This window comes from Sinocyclocheilus grahami, unplaced genomic scaffold (assembly GCF_001515645.1).
Source record: "Sinocyclocheilus grahami isolate Dianchi unplaced genomic scaffold, SAMN03320097.WGS_v1.1 scaffold690.1, whole genome shotgun sequence".
Taxonomy (NCBI): domain Eukaryota; kingdom Metazoa; phylum Chordata; class Actinopteri; order Cypriniformes; family Cyprinidae; genus Sinocyclocheilus; species Sinocyclocheilus grahami.
In genome coordinates this window covers 278,793-286,023 of record NW_015505869.1, presented here as the reverse complement: position 1 = coordinate 286,023, position 7,231 = coordinate 278,793, and the positions used below count along the sequence as shown (strand labels likewise).

Genomic DNA, 7,231 nt, shown 5'->3' with positions numbered 1-7,231 from the left:
AGATGCCCTTTGCCAATAGGGTTGACAGGAGGATCTGGTGGTTAACCATGTCAAAAGCAGCGGACAGATCTAGCAAGATAATTATTGAAGATTTGGGATCCGCTCTTGCCAGTCTTAGGGCTTCAACAACTGAAAGCAAGGCAGTCTCGGTTGAATGTCCACTTCTGAAACCAGACTGGTTGCTGTTGAAGAGGTTGTTCTGTGTGAGAAAGGCAGAGACTTGTTTGAACACAGCTCGTTCAAGTGTTTTTGCAATGAAAGGAAGAAGGAAAACCGGTCTGTAGTTCTCTAAAAGAGATGGGTTAAGGGTGGGTTTCTTAAGTAGTGGGGTTATACGAGCTTGTCTAAATGCTGAGGGAAAAACACCAGTGTGAAGGGATATGTTAATGATGTGAGTGAGTGCAGGTACAACTGCAGAAGAAATGGCTTGATGGAGATGAGATGGAATAGGATCAAGCGGACAAGTAGTAGGATGACTAGAAAGGATGAGTTTGGAGACTTCTGCCTCAGAGAGTGAAGAGAAGGATGTGGACGAGTGTATGTTTGCTGATAAGATGTGCTTGACAGATTGTGGTGTAGAAAATTGTGCACTGATGGTTTTACTTTTATTAATGAAGAACGTGGCAAAGTCGTCAGCTGTTAGAGTTGATGAAGGAGGGGGAGGAGGAGGACAAAGTTCCTGCCTCTTTGCCCATTTTCGAATTACCTGGGAGTGACGCGCGGTGACACACTGCCAAGTTTGGTGACGGCCGCCTCCGCCCACTTTGATCTTCAAAAATGCTCTTCGGAAACCTACGGGTGACGTCACAGACACTACATCCATGTTTTTATACAGTCTATGGGTGCGATCTGACAAACAGCATCTGTACAGGACAGCACAAATCACATGTGTACAGCCGACTCGGGACAGAAGCGCAGTAGTAAAAAAGTAACATGATGGGTTTTATATGACTGGAATCAGTTTATGATGTTTTTTCTCAGCTGTGTTGTTGTCTGTTGGTTTATAGTGTTTATGTTTGGGGTTGCTGTTAGTAATTTTGATGCTTTAGCTTTTCATATTATTAGTGTGGTGAGACACTCAAGACTGAATGATCATGATCACCACTGCCCACCCTTTTACAACTCACTGCTCCCTTACACATATCTATCACTTACTCTTCTTTCTTTCTTTTGGCCTTGTAATCTGAACAAATGCATTGAATTAGTGTAAATGAGAGTTTTATATCTCTAGGGCTGTTTACACTGTTTGGAGAAATGTGGCTGGAGCAACTACTGTATGTTGTACTTGTGTGAGATGAAGGTTTTTGAAAAATGTGCTCTCCCTTTTTGATGGACTACTCGCTTTCATTCAAGCTAAACCAGAGTGGAACATTTACACTTGTTCTGGACAGCCACAAAAACACATGGTGCTATTGGACAACTATATGTCCATCTATATTGAAAATGCAGCACTGGAAAGTTGCATAGAGTGACTGGAATCAGTTTATGATGTTTTTTCTCAGCTGTGTTGTTGTCTGTTGGTTTATAGTGTTTATGTTTGGGGTTGCTGTTAGTAATTTTGATGCTTTAGCTTTTCATATTATTAGTGTGGTGAGACACTCAAGACTGAATGATCATGATCACCACTGCCCACCCTTTTACAACTCACTGCTCCCTTACACATATCTATCACTTACTCTTCTTTCTTTCTTTTGGCCTTGTAATCTGAACAAATGCATTGAATTAGTGTAAATGAGAGTTTTATATCTCTAGGGCTGTTTACACTGTTTGGAGAAATGTGGCTGGAGCAACTACTGTATGTTGTACTTGTGTGAGATGAAGGTTTTTGAAAAATGTGCTCTCCCTTTTTGATGGACTACTCGTTTTCATTCAAGCTAAACCAGAGTGGAACATTTACACTTGTTCTGGACAGCCACAAAAACACATGGTGCTATTGGACAACTATATGTCCATCCATATTGAAAATGCAGCACTGGAAAGTTGCATAGAGTTTTTTTTTTTAAGGCAAAGAAGCATAATTGTATTTAATCAGGAATCAAAATTACTAAGAACGTCGTTCAAGTTTGGAAAGACACAAGGGTGTAAATGATGACAGAATTTAAATTTTGGGTAACTATCCATTTTTCTCAAAAATATATTAACCCTATAAAGCCTGAGATGTAATAATAGCAGAAGAAATTTATATATATATATATATATATATATATATATATATATATATAGTTTGCATGTGGCTTTTATGGCTCATATAGCATGATAGTCACAATAGGGAGCTCATACTCAAGGAGGAAAAAACACCTCAATTTTATTTCCAAAATGAGGTCCAAACTGAGCAAATATTTTTGATCATGTTGATGTTTTAGAGGCCTTAGCAATCTGTTTATCAAAAATGACACATAGTATCATATATGATTATAGAGTTAAAATGCTGGTCATGAGGTCATGTGATGAGCATACTTGCAAATAATAAATGCAAACCCCCCCCCAAAAAAAATTAGCCAGTATATTGTACAGTAGATGTTGTGTAGTATTCACTAAGTAGTAAGCTAGTTTTCCATTGTCTGTGTTGGGCTGGAGCAGACAGCGGGGGTCTGAGATTACACTACTAATCTGCTAGCAGATGGGGGACACCTGCGGAGCCCCGCAGAATCGGCCGGATTACGGAAACGTTGCGCTAATTAGGGGACGACACTCGCCACCTGGCGAAATCTGAGGAGCCGTTTGGTCTTTGGACAGAAAGACAGAAAAAGGGATAATTTCCTGTGTGATGTCTCGTCTGTTTGCAATCGCTGACTTCCCTGCTGACAGATTCTGATCTCACTCTGTACAGATGTTACTGATACATACAATTGTTGACCAGTGTCTTGAAAACATTAGTGAGAAACATCAAGTGTTTATGCAGGAATGCTTTCAGCCATTAATCTGTAAATAGGGATATCGTTTATTTAAGCCTGTAAAGAGCTGAAGGTCTTTTGTACCAGACGGCAACTTTCTGTGACAAATTCTTGATACACTGACCAATTTCCCCACAAAACTACTGACAAAACTGTTGATTAAAATGGGTCTTTTTTATGATAAAGACAAATTGGCAGATATTAAGGGCATTTAATTGTTCCATTTAGTAAGTGCTTTTTAATATATATATATATATGTATATATATGAGCAATATCACTAGAGTACGAGAGCGATACCGGCTATCAAATGATGGTTTACTGGACGAATTGCTTTTCTTTAAATAAATTCAGTTACAATTACAACTTTCTTAGGGATAAAAATTAGCTCAGCTTCTGCTCTAAACTATAGGGAGCCCTTTTACATTACTATAAGGTAGGGCCGGACAATAATTCAGTATCAATATTTATCGCAATATAATTTTTTTCGATAACGGTGATATGATTTTTAAACATATTTCCGATATTTTGATATACATTACCAGTGTTTCCCATACATTGATTTATTTGTGGCGTTTGACGTTTTATATGAGGTGTCATAGACTTGGCAAATTCATTTTTCATAAGTTTGTATGCACAGACATCTGTTGTGGGCGTTCTTGGCAGTTTTTACGAGGCTTTTTTTAATAGTGTTCATATCGATATCGGAATTATATCGTATTGACCGAAATTAAGAAATATATTGTGATATCAATTTTGGCCATATCGTCCAGCCCTACTATAAGGTTACAATTAACAACAGAGCCCAAACTTAAATTCAATAACTATTTATTTTTAACACTCAAATTAAAAATGTGTACGCAAACATGTAAATTGCACATAATGCAGTTTTTAAATTAACTTCTAATTTATACAGTTTCTATTTGTTGTTGAAATATAAACATTGACACAGTGGCTGTCATAACTTGTTATGATTTATTTGTTATGATTTTATGAAACAGATTTATTTAAACATGCATTAAATAATTAAGACATTACTAGCATGTAAAGTAAAATGAAATGAGTATATAGTCTGATATATCTCAAAATGCTCTTCTCTAGACTTAATTACCCAAGCAAATAATGAGGTGTAGATTCTTATGACTTGCCTGAGGTAAATAAAATGCTACGTGAGATTTTGTATGATTTGTTAATTCATGTTTATTTCGCATTAAAACTGGTAATAAAGAGGAAGGGATGATTGCGCTCACGCGCTACAACTGAAGCTTCTATACAGCGATCTGTCGCTCCACATCAAAGAGCACCAAAATGCCATTTATTGTTTGAATTTCCTAAAAAAAAAGAATGATAAAAAAAAAATGATTTGACTGAGAGGAAAGAGCAGAGAGATTTGAGTCTGAGGGAGCTGCTCTCTTCCTCTTTATGCTGAGAAACTCTTCAGATCCAAGACTCACACCAGACGCAGAATCCACAGTGATTCTGATACAAGAAAGTGACATTTAAACTGCCGTTGAGGAACTTTGTTTAGAGGTGATGACACCTGTCCAGCCTTAGACATTCACACACTTCATAACTTTAAAGTGTAATGTTTAATGTGATCTCCATCATAGCAGTGCCCTGTTAAAGCCATAACATACTGTACGTTCACTGCATCCATCAAACAACTGCTTTCCCAATGGAAAACATACACCTCTGCTTGACATGCCAGAAAACATTTTTATTACTACTCCTATCCCAGATATATCCAGCTAAGCTGCTTGATGATACTTACTACTACAAATAAAAATGGTGAAACAATTTTCATTTCGAAATTTCTAGTAAATTTCACATTTATTTACAATGAAATGAAAACACATTGCCCTTAGGGCAAGTTATTTATTTTTCATTGGCTCAAGTTAAAAAATATAGATGTGAATCATTACCCTAAATGTTTTTAATTGAATGAATGAAACATTTTTTTCAGTGAACTAAGCAAGCCAGAGGCAACAGCGGCAAGGAACCAAAACTCTATCGGTGACAGAATGGAGAAAAAACCTTGGGAGAAACCAGGCTCAGTCAGGGGGCCAGTTCTCCTCTGACCAGACGAACCAGCAGTTGATCCATGCTGCAGCAATGTTAGATTGTGCAGAGGACTCGTCTGGTTCCTGTGATCTTGTCCCGGTGGTCGTCTAGGTCTAGGTCTAGATATCTACCATGGTCTAAAAAGTATAACAAAATTGCAAATTTTTCAGTTGCATGGTACAATACTTAATTTGAACTCTAAGGTTTCGTTCTTCTCATATCATTTAGAGCAAATCCTGCTCTCACTATGAAGTGATGATGAAATCACCCTCTTTTATTCATGCTCAAGCTGTGCTAGTTTTGGGAGAGCTGTGTTTAGTGGTGTTTGGGTCAGGGTGGGGTGGATGTGTAGGTGCTTATTTGGATTTTTGAGCGGTCAGGATGTTTGAGATCGTCCCATCGGAGCCACTCAAACACAGGTGATCAAAGTACTGCCAGAACTCGGTTTCCAGGGTCAAACTGACCATTACTACAAGAAGACGTCAATGTGCTAACCAAGCAGTTGTTCCTGGAAACCTCTTTCCCACATGAGTGGATTTTCCATTTTAGAGTCATATTCTTTGGTGGTAAATGTGGTTGTAATGACTCAGAAGTGGTGGTATATATAGTTTTTAACACTGCATTTTACTGCACCTTAGGTTCAGATGTTGAAATATCTTTTTCAATGCTTTTAAACAAATTGTGACTCTTTTGATTGTCAGTATAAAGTCTGGTCCACATTGCAACTTATTCTGATCAAGAAACTCCCACTTGGACAGGAAAAGAGCATCTGATTGTCATGTCAAATAACCGACCATGTTTTTATGTTATGTTTAGGAGAAAATAAATCCAAAATCAGTGATACTCAGATGATAGACTATTGAGTTTATTCTATCCAGACGATTGTACAGACAACAATAAAAAAGGGGTCACACTTTAGTTTGGGGACCAATTCTCACTATTAACTCTGACTTTTGCTATTAACTATGATCTTTTACCTATGCATATTAATAGTTAGTAGGATAATAGTGGGTTGGATTAAGGGATCTAGAGTATGGTCATGCAGAATAAGGTTTATAAGTACTAATAAACAGCCATTAGTCTAGTAATATGCATGCTAATAAGCAACTAGTTAATAGTGAGAATTGGTCCCTATACTAATGTTATCAAAAAATTTAATACATTTGTTTAGACTTTGTAATCAGATCTTCTATCCACTTAAACCTAATAAATAGTGCTGAATGTTTCACAGATATAGAAACCTTTGTATCTTCCGACAGACTGGAATCGGTGGGTTGAGCCCAGCTCTTGTTTTGGTGTGTAATATGCATCAGACTATCTCTGCCTGGCTCTACTTGTCTAATTATCTATCTGCAGGCCTCAAGGGCTTCTACATTTGGAAATGTAATCAACTATATCAAATATAGCAAATAATCTGCCCTGTCTGGATGTGTTGTTTCACCAGGAATCTTACATTGTGTGTCTCTGAAACATTAAAGATAGATCAAGGTGTTACTTCGGTGTGGGTTGGGCCGGTTGTTTTGTAAAACTTGAACTTGGTATGAACTGGCACGATTGATCAGCTCTGCAAGCATGTGTATTTGTTCAGCATATGGGTTTGCCTATCAAATGCTGGTCCGTAGATCTGCAGATCTTTATTTCATTTGTCAGACATCTGGCCTTGCAGATTAGATTTAGGTTTCTCTGTTGTCATAGCAATATCATATTACACAGCCTTCATCAGCATGTCTGTCCACAAGCACAGAGCCAGAAACTTTGTGTTTGGCTTTTCAAAGAGAGCTAAGAGGAAACTCCCCTAGTGACAAATAAATATACTAAAATGTATCTGAAATACATGTATTTCATGCTAAGTATACTACAAATACATTTATATTTTATGTACTTAATAAAAATACCCTGCAATTGGTAATTTTTGGAACAACTAATGTTGTGCTTAATTCACTTTAATTGTGTGGAAGTAGTGCTGAAGTCCAACTAAAGATATGCTGAAGTATATTTTACTGTGCTACAGTGGACCTACTGCAAGTATACTTCAGAGATATGTGGCCTCTAGAAGCTTGCGTTCTGCAAGTGAACAGCGTATTATTGTGCCATCTAAAATAGGCGCAAAATCACTTTCACAGACGTTTTCATTAACTGTTCCCTCCTGGTGGAATGACCTGCCCAAATTAATCAGAGCAGCTGAGTGCTTAACCATCTTCAAGAAACGACTAAAAACACATCTGTTCCATCTTTATTTGACCCTCTAACTCTAACACTTTCTATTCTATTTTAATTC

General features: G+C 37.4%; 1 protein-coding gene across 2 annotated transcripts in view; it reads left to right on the top strand.

Annotated features, from left to right (window-relative positions):
• fmnl2a (formin-like 2a) overlaps nucleotides 1-7,231 on the top strand; it is a 103,345-nt gene that overhangs the window by 27,458 nt on the left and 68,656 nt on the right. The gene's annotated exons all lie outside the window — the stretch shown is intronic.